Source organism: Panthera leo, chromosome A2, assembly GCF_018350215.1.
Source record: "Panthera leo isolate Ple1 chromosome A2, P.leo_Ple1_pat1.1, whole genome shotgun sequence".
Classification (NCBI taxonomy): domain Eukaryota; kingdom Metazoa; phylum Chordata; class Mammalia; order Carnivora; family Felidae; genus Panthera; species Panthera leo.
Window position 1 is genome coordinate 89,014,959 of NC_056680.1, and position 12,762 is coordinate 89,027,720.

The following is a 12,762-nucleotide window of genomic DNA, read 5'->3' on the forward strand; positions in this document are numbered from 1 at the left end:
AGCTCAGGATTCTCAACCTTCGTTAGCACGAGCAAGGGAAATTGTACAGGAAGTAGAACCAAGCTGGCACCAGGAGACTAGTTGCATATGAGATCCAGATAAAATCTTGAATCCCCCAACCAATTTCATGGCCTAGAAAAATCCAAATCTCCCCTGAAGATTTGTGCTAATTTTTTCAGTGCTTTCATTCTTCTGGCCTCCTCTCCTTCTTGGGTGGTAACTTCTTTAACCATCACCTTTGTTCTGCTCCGTGTTGAGAGTCACATGCATTTTAGTGGCCTTCTTTTGTTCTCTCAATCAAAACATGTTCACACAAAATATTCATTTCTTTTTAGATTTACTCAATATTTGGGGGGGGGGCATTTGGATGGAGTCAGATCATGCATCAAAAAGGCTAAGCCATCTTTATTAAACTCACATTTGTTGCTTCCTTTTCTCTTCTCCCTCTCCTACTATTATGCAGAGCAATCGGGCTACATCTTTATTTTATGCCCGCGTGACTGAGGTACACAGCAGAAAAAATGCTCATTTGTGCAGTGCACCCGAGAACAGTGTTGTGCTTACGGATAATTTTCTTTTTACAGAGACACTATGCAATGGGGATTTACTAGTGTACTGAGCCAGATCCAAACCTGATCACAAAGAGGAGAGAGGAGTTGTAATGAACATCCCTGTATAATTTTATGAGCCAATCCAAGTCGAATCGTTTAGCAAGAGCAGTACCAAAGCAGTGAGGTTTTCAAGAGGCACGCTGAGATTAAGACATTTGCATTGTATTCCAACATCAGATCTCAAAAGAAACAGATCATGTTACTTATAATCAAAAGTGGATCAGTATTCCAGTCATGATATTAGGTACACTGTCTTTCCCATAAGGGTGGATGTTTACTGCCTCTTACTCACTGTAGTATGTGTAGTACAGGAGGGATTTACTTTATTCTTTATTTCTCTATTCCCTCAGAATACAGAATGACTGATATGACTGTGTGTCAGAGGGGCCCATCCCAGTTTGTGAGTTTGTTTTTGTTTTTTTATAATTTAACTTTATTTTTTTTTAATTTTTTAAAAAAATTACATTCAAATTAGTTAGCATATAGTGAAGCAATGATTTCAGGAGTAGATTCCTTACTGCCCCTTACCCATTTAGCCCATCCCCCCTCCCACAACCCCTCCAGCAACCCTCTGTATGTTCTCCATATTTATAAGTCTCTTTTGTTTTGTCCCCCTCCCTGTTTTTATATTATTTTTGTTTCCCTTCCCTTATGTTCATCTGTTTTGTCTCTTAAAGTCCTCATAGGAGTGAAGTCAGTTTGTGAGTTTTTATACCTAATTCCTAATCTCCCTCGTGAGCATTCTGCACAGGATCTTTGGAATAGAGCAATTGGATGCGGATTCACCACATGTCTGGGACTCCTAGAGTCTAAATTGCAATTCAACCCTGTACTTCAAAGTTGGAAAAACTTGTTAATGTTGATCTGCTTCTTTCTCTCCTATGTATGGTGACTTCCCTCCCCATCCACTGCACTGCCAAAGTTGAAACAGTTATGTGCTACATCTTGGCCAGAAAGAATTTGTCATATTTTGGATTTCAGGTAATTATATCACTTTGTAGCCTAAGATCTCAGTTGGGCTTAAAATGTTTCTATGTGTAAATTATCTTTCTTGTTCTCATTTTTATTGTTAGAGTGACAATGCCCTGCATACTTATGTGTTCTGATGGAAGCAAAAGTTTCAAGCCATGCTTTCTTAAATAGTTCTCCCACTTCGCAAATTATAAATTTCAATATTTATAAATACTAGTATCAGAATATTTCTTATACTATTAAGAGTACAAGAGAATACATATTTTAATATAAACATAAGACCATCTCATTATAATAATAAGTGATATCCCAATATCATAAGAAAACAAAATTTTATAAGAATGTTAATCACATAAAACATGAAAAATAACTCCTGAGCCACATTCTGACACAGGCTACAAAATGGTTGAAACTTGAAGACATTGTGCTAAGTGAGATAAACCAGACACAAAAGAACAAACATGGTGTAATCCAACTTACATGAGATATCTACAGAGGTCAAATTCATGGAAACACCAAATAGAATGTTGATTGCCGGGGACTGAAAACACCCCCACTGGCCAAAGTTGGAACAATTTAAGCAGAAAGTAAATGACAACATTGGACTATAACCTAAATAATAAAATAAACATGCGTGAACACACACGGATATAAATAAATGATTGAATCAATGGGTAAAATAGAGGGGAAGCTAATACTTCTTTGCAGGAAATCCCAATTAGCAAATATAAAAATAATGAAATAGAAAAATACACAGTGGTAATCACTGAAGGCTAGGTTCACAGACCATACTAATCCTTGTGGGTGAGAGTATAAGGAGAAACAATATTTTCATAGACTTAAAAGATGTTTTCCTCAATATATGTTTATTAGAATGGAAACAGGATAATATTTATATTGAAGAAATATGGCAGACACTGCAGAGTTGTTATCTGTTTCCTTTTTAATACATATAAATATAATATTCCCCTTGATATCAGACTCTAAAAAAATTCCTCCACAAATTGAGGGCGTCTAAAAAATTCTAAATCCATATTTTTCAAAATTGTCAACATCAAGAAAACAAGGGAAGACAAGATCTGTCATAGGTTGGAAAATGAAAAAAATGAATGATAAATTAAATGTGAACACTGAATTGGATGCCAGAATGAAAAAAAGATAGGGGTGAAATAGGAGTAACTTAAATAGTTTAAAAACTAATTTCTTAGTTTCAGTAATGGGTATGTAAAATGTTAAAATTAGGGCAAACTGAGTGGAGGGGACAAGGGAAATCTGTATACTTTTTTGCAACTGTTCTTTTAGTTTAAATTTATTTCAAAATGAAACGGTTTTAAAAAATGAATTTCACCCACTTTTAAAGGTATGACTTTTGGAGGCAATCATGTCTCTCTTTTGGGAGGGAGGGTAATTATTTTAGATATTTGAAAGCAGCATAACAGTATTTATTTAGTTGGGTACATATTCATTCATTCTTTATTCATTCATACATTTATTCTCCCATCCATCCATCCATTCACTAATTCACTTCAGGGTGTTCCAATATTCAATTTTCACTGAATTACTTAGGTTTTGCAACATACGTGTAAATATTTTTAACTGGAACTTTAATATAATCTTAAACACAAGTCCTCATTTGGACTCTTCTATGCTACAAAATGTTACATGCAATATAAAATACATTTTCTTTAAATAAGGACTACCTGGAAAATTCACATTAACACTAGTTTGTTAAAATCTAATTCTTGTCTTGAGTGCTATTTGTGACTAATTTAATTTTAATACCTACTAACCTTTATCACTTATTATTAACTTACCATTATTTACCTTTCTTATTTTTGATAAAATGCTCAGGAAATAAAAATGAAATCTGAGAAACAGTAGAACCATCTAAAAGTAATACTTTCTTTGCTCTTTTTTTTTTTTTTTGGTATTTAATTGTAACCATTTCCAAAAATTTCTTAAGTGTGAGCTCAAAAATCTACAATGAGACTATTGAAAGCAAATAAAAAAAGAAAGAAAGAAAGAAAGAAAGAAAGAAAGAAAGAAAGAAAAGAAGGGAAAAGAAAAAAAAAGAAAAAAAATAGTACTATTTATCCCCTAAGCAAACAAAAACAGATCCAATGTAAACATAGCATCTTCTTTTCATTCAAGTCATTGTAAGTGATTCCAATCTTTTCCAAGAAGCTTTCAGTGACTAATCTATCAGTCATGAAGTGTGTGTGAACACCAAAATAAATAAATGTATGAAAACACTTCTTTGGGAATATAGAATCATCTGTTTATGTTGTATACTGTGAGTCGATACAAGAGTTGATTTCTGACTCGATACGTACATTCCCAAGGGCTGTAAGGCTACCTATCACTTTCCTTGATAAAGCAGTAGAAAATCTGACAGTTGTCAGAAAGGATTTCAGTGAGCATCCTAAAAATAAAAGGAAAGAGCGAATTGTGTTGATCTTTTTTCAAGCGATCTCAGCTCTAGAAAGTTCCAGAAGAATGAATACAAACGATAGTTTCATTTTGAAATATACTGCTAATTGATATTGATAGTAGAATAATTAAGTACCCAGAGTAGACTTGAACCAAAACTGTAAAGTAGATGACTTTACAACTTGGGAATCTTAATGGGGATTATTGTATACTTTTTTTTTTTTTTTTCATTCTACTATAGTTCCTAACTCTGTAATCTTTGCAACCACTAGTGCCACACCAGCCACCCTGTATTCCTCATGTCTACCTTTGCGTGGAAACTGGACTTATGCCAACTTACCTTCTTTCCTTTTCTTCCTCTCTTCCTTCCTTCTGATAAATATCTGTGAAGTGTTGATTACACACTAGGCTCTAAGCTAAGAGATCATACAGCATTGTATATAAAATTGTCACAGCTCTTAGCCACACACAGAATGTATGGCTTGCTGTCTAGCAGATAAAAAAGACAATAAACAAATAAATATACACACATCTCTTGCCTTCTGTGATGCATCTCCTTACCTTGCCTCTGATATTAGCCTCAGTTAATATAAGTTGTAGTAGACAGTTCTGGTGAGAACAGACTTACCTGGTGCTGACACTCCCCATTCCTACACTTAACATCTTGCCACTTTTGTTCCCCAATGACTTTTCCAATACCACTATATCTTGGCCTTTGAGCACATGCTGTTAAGAAGGTCAGAATAGAGTTGAAGACCTTGGAGGCCATCCTCTGCCAGTAGAAGAAAGCAGCTGATAGATAAATGCTCTAGCCTTTCATCTGTTAGGAAGTCAATTCAAGCAGGCTTTTTAAACAGTTATCAAGGGCTGCTAGTAGAACTGTGCATCTGTTTTTTACTAATGTGACATATATAATACATCCTGATACAGAATTTTCTTTATTGTCTGAATTGCTTACTTTGTTCTATTATATCTCCATTCTGGGCTTCATCCTCCCCCAAAATATCTGCACTCAAGTCCTTGTTTCAAGTTCTGCTGTTAGAGGATCAAAAAAATTAGAAGAATATCCTTTCAGTTAAGCAAATGAATGTCTAATTATAAGTCACATTAATTTTTTTTTTCCAACGTTTTTTATTTATTTTTGGGACAGAGAGAGACAGAGCATGAACGGGGGAGGGGCAGAAAGAGAGGGAGACACAGAGTCGGAAACAGGCTCCAGGCTCCCGAGCCATCAGCCCAGAGCCTGACGCGGGGCTCGAACTCACGGACCGCGAGATCGTGACCTGGCTGAAGTCGGACGCTTAACCGACTGCGCCACCCAGGCGCCCCATAAGTCACATTAATTTTGATGACTAATAAAGAAAAGGGTATTAACAACAGAGAAACTTTTGTGGATTTTTCTGAGGGGTAGGGAGGTTTATGAGGAGTTAATTGTGTTGGCCTGGAATTGACCTGAGCGACTTAAGTATCTAAAGGGCACAGGCTCCTGCTTAAATTACGAAATGCAGTGGTTAATTCAAAGAGTTAATACAAATTTGGGGACGGGTTGTTTAAGCTTGGCAGTGGTGATTATTAATATCAGTTAGATTGATGATTTATACCTTCTGAGAATCCCAGAGGACTCTTCCGTGGTGCTCTTTACATAGCAAGAAATATGCCTACATTCCTAGCAAGGTATAAGAACCCCCAGCTGAGACTCTAATTTAAGCTTCCTGGTTCCTCTGTGTTATAAGACCACCGTGGCAGTTTCTGATCAGGTCAGAATAATCACAATGACCATCATAGCTCTTATAAAGCAAGAAAAATGAAAACTTGAGTATGTGTTATAATCATCGGTCAAAATACTTATTCTTAACACTGTTCCTATCCTGTATCTTTTTCCTAAAATAAACCATAGGTTAGTGAGCATTGACATTTTGGGTCCTATAATCTTCTCTAACGCTAAAACCCTAACTCCCAATCTTATGCAGAGGAGATCATACTCATCAGTGAAGAAACTACATTATTTTTGTTATTGTTGTTATGAACAAATCATTCAATATATGTTGGTTTAACTTCAAGAAGGATCAGTATAATTTTCCATCTTAACAGGTATAAGAAGACAAATCTTGTGATTATCTCAATAGAAAAGGTATTTTACAAAATTCAGTGTCCATTCCTGAGAAAAACTTTCAACAAACCGAGAACTGAAAGAAACTTTCTCAACCTGATAAAGGTCATTTATGTAAAACCTACAGCTGACATCATACTTAATGTTAAATGGTCATTATCAGAACAAGACAAGAATATCTTACTACTTTTACTTCAACACTGTAGTAGATTATAGCCAGTGCAATAAGACAAAGAAAAATAGAATTCAGATTGGTAAAAAAGACATAAAACTCTTGTTTAATATGAGATGTTGACATGATTGGCTATGTAGACAATGTAATGAAAACTAAAATAACATGCTAGAATTATTGTGGTGAGTAAGGTTTTAGAAGACAACTGACAAAAATTTGCTATATTTCTATATACTCTCAAGAAATTGAAGCAATAAAAGCAATTTATAATAGCATCAAAAGTACACAAAATCTGACAAAAATGGTCAGATTTGTACACTAAAAATTACAAACATTGTTGAAAGTCACTACAGATCTCAATAAAAGCAGGAATATACTTTGTGTGTTGACTATCAATATATTTAAGATGTAAAATTTCTCAAAGTGTAGATATAATGCATTCCCAATCAAAGATCAAACAGGTGTTTTTCCCCTGTAGAATTAACAAATGAGTATAAAAATCAAATAGAAATGCAAAGTACTAGATTAACCAAAAGTCTGAAAAGCAATGATAAGCACAACCTACTTTTAAGACTCATTATAAAACTATACTTATCAAAAAGTATGGAGGTGAAGTCAAGGTAAATGATCTATAGAATAAAATAGAGAGTGCAGGATTAGACTTACATGTATATTGACAACTGATTTTAGCAAATGTGCAAAGTATACTCAGGAGAAAATGAATCATCTTTTTGATGGATGTTACTGAAATTACCATATCCCTATATTTAAAATACTTTGATAAATGTTTTATGCTATATGCAAAAATTAATTCAAATTGGATCATATATAAAAATGAAAATCTAAAATTATGAAAGTTTCTCAAGAGATCTTAAGAGAAAATCTTTGTGACACTTGGTTAGGCAAATATTTCTTAGATATTGCAACAAAAGCATATTCCATAGAAGAGAATTTGATATATTGGACTTTGTGGAAAATAAAATTTTTGCTTTTCAAAAGTCACTCTTAAGAGAATGAAAACACATAATACAAACTGGGAGAGTATTTTTGTAAATCATGTATTGGCTAACAGACTTGTGGACAAGTTCCACAAACAGCTCTCAAAAGTCACTAAGAAAAAAATACTGAAAATACTTAAACAGCTACTTCAAAGAAGGTATAGATTTCCAATAAGTATATGATTTCAGTAAACATATATATTATTTCCAGTAAATGTATGTTTTATATATGCTCAAAATCATTGATCAGTAAGGAAACCCAAAGCAAAACCACAATAAGATGTCACTCCACTCATATTGTAACGGCTTAACTAAAAAAAAAAGAAAAAGAAAAAGGAAGAGAGAAAAAGAAAAAAAAAAACCATCATAACAAGGGGTGGCAAGGATATGGAGGAACTGAAAGACACTATTGGTGAGAATGTAGAATAGCCTCTCTGCACTGACATTGGAGGCTGTGGCAGGAGGTGTGCCCTGTGCATGCAGAATATTGCCTGTGAGTTCCTGGACGGGTACCTGCCCCTTAAATGCTCTTTCAGAACCGCGTCATCATCACCAAGGACGACCGTCCATCCAGATGAATGTGATCAAGATTGACAAGGTGACAGGCAAGTTCAACAGCTAATTTAAAACCAACGATATCTGTGCATCCATTTGCCGGATGGATGGGTCACATGACTCCATCCTCGGACTGGCAAAGGCCTTGGGCACTGTTTCAGTGAACTTCGGCCTGGAGAGGATAATGGATGTGGAATATTTACCATAAATAAATAGCAACCCCTCTCCCCCACAAAAAGAAAGAAAATGTAAAATGGCACCTCCACTTTGGAAAACTGTTTGCTTGTTTTTGTGTTTACCATACCATACTGTCATTCCACTCCTAGATATTTTTTCAAGAGAGTAAAAGCTATTTATCTGTGTATATAAAGACTTGTATAGAAATGTTCTTGGAAACTTTATTTGTAATAGCCAGAATCATGTAATAATCTATTAACAGATAAGTAGATTAAAAAATTGTAGCATAGTCATATAATACTACTCAGCAATAAAAATATAAATATGATACATATGTAAATTCCATCTTTATTATGCTGAGTGAAAAAAACAGGCATATAAGAGAATTCACTTGACAATTCTATTTATATAAAACAAAAAATGCAAAGTACTCCATTGTGACAGAAAGCAAATGTGTATAATATACAGCTATTATTTTATTTTAGAAGTTTAATTATATTTTAAACCTATTAAAATAAGTAAAAATATATATTTGTAACTTTAACTTATTTTTTAGCATTTCCAGACCTCCACATATCTTTGTCTAAATCCAAAGTTTTATCTGATTTTATACCCCTTTTTTCATAAAACTTTTTAAGATTTATTTTAATACAACTGTGCATGTAATATATTGTCTCACCTTTCATTTGTTTAAGAAATCTGGATTTCACCTTAAGTTCTGAAAGATAGTCTCTCTGGGTATAATATTCTAAGTTGAATTTTCTTCTTTATTTCATTACATAGGGGATGACTCTCCAATGTCTTCTGGCTTGCATTGTCTCTAGTAATGAATCTTACATATTTTATAATCTTATGCCTCTGTAAATAATGTACGTTTTTAAAATTTTTATTTATTTATTTTGAGAGTGTCTGTGTGATGAGCAGAAGAGTGGCAGGGGGAGAGAGAGAGAGAGAGAGAGAGAGAGAGAGAGGAAGAGAGAGAAAGAGAATCCCAAGTGGGCTCCATGCTGTCAGCACAGAGCCTGACATGAGACTCGATCTCATAAACTGTAAGATCATGGCCTGAGCTGAATCCAAGAGTCAGATGCTTAACCAGGTGAGCTACCCAGGCACCTCAATGTACATTTTTTTCAATGATTGCCTTTAACATTTCTTTGTGTTTGGTTTTCAGAATTTTGTCTTTGCTGTACTGGACATATCATTTGAATTTGTGTTTGTTCATGTGTGTATATGTTGGTTTTTAACCTATTTTGAATCATGGTATTTCTAAGATATTTGTTTAATTGATTTAATGATTTTTGGAAAATTTCTTGACATTTTCTGTAAAAGTTTACTCTGTATTCCTTTCCTTCTAGGATTCCAATTACATTTTAAACAGTATGTTTTTATTAGTGTCTTGTTAACATTAATGCTTTGTCTCTTGAAAAGTTTTTTTTCTTTCCTTCTCCTTCCTCTTCTCTTGGAATTGTGTACTTTTGCAATAAAATCTAGAAAACCTATGTACCACATATATATGCAATTCTTAATCAGTCAAATAGACCTGACTTGTCTTTAGGTTTTCTAGTTATTCTGATTGCTTTCAGGACAGCAATTTCTCTTAATCACTCCTTGTGTGAGGAGAAATAAGAGGAGATTTCACAGTGCTAATTAAAGAGCTAAGAAAGGTTGGCTAAAACAGAATCTACAGAATTTCATGAAATATTTGGCCATTGTTATTTTTCATTTCACACAGAACAAATTCCTATTAAAAGGAATAATCTTCTGTCATAGCCTCTGTTCAGATACTTAATTATAATGTTACATACATTTGCTGGCTAGTAGACTGAATCAGAGAGGTTTACCTGTATGCGTTGGACAGAATAGCTGGGTATTAAATTTTTATTTGGCAAATCCCATTAGCAGAATGTAAAAAAAAAAAACAAAACACTAAAGGAGTACCTTTGCAAGTGGTACTATGAAAATGGGGTGAAATTAAAATAATGTACTAAGAGTGTAACATGGAATACAGTGTAACAAATGAAACAAAGTGATAGTTTTCCTATATAGTTGTTAGCATTAGGATAAAGTGATCTTTTTATAGATAGAATTAAAGTGGTAGGAACATATTCAAGGTTAACTATGTTCCATGTGGATCTGAGTGAATTTGTCTTAGCCAACTGGTTTGTGTATTTGAAGATATTATTTAATCCTTCAAGTAATAACAGTTATGGTGCTTTTTTTAAATAAGTTTTAGTATCCCTTGTTATTATGGGTCACCTTTCTTGATAATGGGGGGATTTAGTGTTAATTAAAATGCTTCAGAAATCATACCTTAAATGTAACTTTTATTGTTGAGCATCCTACTCCATCAGAAAACTAAAAACAGATCTGGAGAGACAGAAATGTCAGCAGAGTAGGAGGATTCTAGGCTCACCTTTCCCATAAATACAACTAAATAAATATCAAATCATCATAAATTCCCCAGAAATCAACCTGAAGACTGACAAAACACTAATGGGAGAGAAGAGGCTGTACTGAAGAAATCAGAAAGTGTAAAGATGTGGTTTAAGGGTGAAACAAATCCTGCCTGCTGTAGAAGGGTAGGAGGCATGGTGATGGAGAAGGGTAAGAGAGGAGCTCACAGGGGAAGGCACAAGGAGAACGTTTCCTCATAGCCATTGGCTTGGGAAGTGGGAGGGGCTGAATTGCCTGAATTATTGCAACCACCAAGGCTTAAAAGCCTGGAGTTTTAAAGGTCAGTGGACTTGGCTGGAGTACAGGCCAATGGACACTATGCTACTGTTGGAGAAAAGGCAGACATACAACCTGGGTGGCATCCAGCATGGAAACAATGATCTGAAGAGCTCCTGGAGCACACAGTGGGAAGATTATTTGCTCTTCTTGGAGCATGTCCTGAGACACAGCATTTGTAGAGACACTTTTCCAGTACAAAGATGTGCCATTTCCTTCCTCCACCTCTCAGCGTAAACACAGAGCCACCTGCAGGAAGTAGCACAGTGTGGACATTGGCTGCCTAACTTGCTTACACCAAGCCTCATACATCTACACTCTGGTGGAACTGACCTCCTCAGTCATACTTGGCTAAGTCCCAGCATGTCAGACCCCTCCTCCAGAAGACCAGCACAGGCCCCCTGCCCACACCATGTCTCCTGAGAGTTTTACAGGGTGTCAGTTCCAGAGCAGATGGTGACACATCTCATCTCACAAGCAGAACAGAGCACAGTTAATTAAAACTCACCACATTCAGGCTAGGGAATATTAAACACTCCTCACGGTAGAAAAGGAGAGCCTCTGCAGATGACTGGAATGAAGGATAGAGCAGTCAAAACACAATAGCAGAGGCACTGGAGGCACTCCCTGAAATGCTAGGCCCTGGGCACTACATGACCTCTTCTTCATAAGGCATTTACTTTCATAAGGCATTTTTCAGGAGCAGAAGACACATGTGGCTTTTCTAACACAGAGAAGAAGGCAGAGACATAGACAAAATGCCAAGATGGAGGAATGTATCCAAAATGACAGAATAAGAAGGCCATGGCCAGAGATCTAACTTAATTAAATGGATATAAGTAACATGCCTGATGGAGAATTTAAGGCAACAATCGTAAAGATACTCACTGAGTTTGAGAAAAGAATAGAAGACATCAGTGAGGCCTTTGCCACAGAGATAAAACATTTAAAAAATAATTGATCAGAGATGAAGAGTGCAATACATGAGATTATAAACACTATTGATGCAATGAACAGCAGGCTAGAAGAAGCAGACTTAGAAGACAGTGTCATAGAAAGTAATGAAGCTGAACAAAAGAGAGAAAGCAGAATTATGCAAAATGAGAATAGAATTAGGGAATTCATTGATTCCACCAAACACAATAACATTAATATTATAGAAGTCCCAGAAGAAAAAGAGGGCAAAAAATTTATTTGAAGAAATAACACCTGAAAGCTTCCCTAATCTGAGAAAGGTAGCAGATATTCAGATCCAGGAGGCACAGAGAGCTCCCATCAAAATCAACAAAAGCAGGCCCACATCAAGACATATTATAATTAAATTTGGAAAATATAGCAGTCAGTGAAGAAAAAAATCTTAAAACCATCAAGACAAAGAAAGTCCTTCACTTACAAGGGAAAACCCATGAGGCTACCAGGAGATTTTTCATCAGAAATTTGGCAGGCCAGAAGAATGGCATGATATATTCAAACTGCTGAATGGGAAAAATCTGCAGCCAAGAATACTCTATCCATCATGGTTATCATTCAGAATAGAAGAAGAAATAAAGAGCTTCCCAGACAAACAAGAACTAAAGAGTTTGTGACAACTAAACCAGCCCTGAAAAAAATATTCAAGGGGATTCTCTGACTGGAAAGGAGAGACCATAAGTGACAGTATAAAGCAGGAAACACAAAAGCTGTAAAAATGAATATTTCTGTGGAAAATCAGTCAAGGAACTCACCAAAAAAGGATATAAAATATAATAACGTACACCTAAGATGTAGAGAGGAGAGGGGAAAAGAATGTGTTCAAACTTAATGGCTATCAACTTAATATAAACTACTATTTGCAGAAGTTATTTACAAACCTAATGGTAACTGAATACCGGAAACACTAATAAGCATGCAAAGAGAAAAAGAGAAAGAAATCTGAATATATCACTAGAGATCATCAGCAAAACATGAAAGAGGGGAAAGACAAGAAAGGATCAGAGCAAATATCCATAAACAACCGCAAAACAAGCA

General features: G+C 35.1%; 1 pseudogene; it reads left to right on the forward strand.

The window, feature by feature from the left end:
* Positions 1 to 7,721: 7,721 nt before the first annotated feature.
* LOC122213159 lies at positions 7,722 to 8,056 on the forward strand (annotated as a pseudogene).
* The last annotated feature ends 4,706 nt before the right edge of the window (positions 8,057 to 12,762 follow it).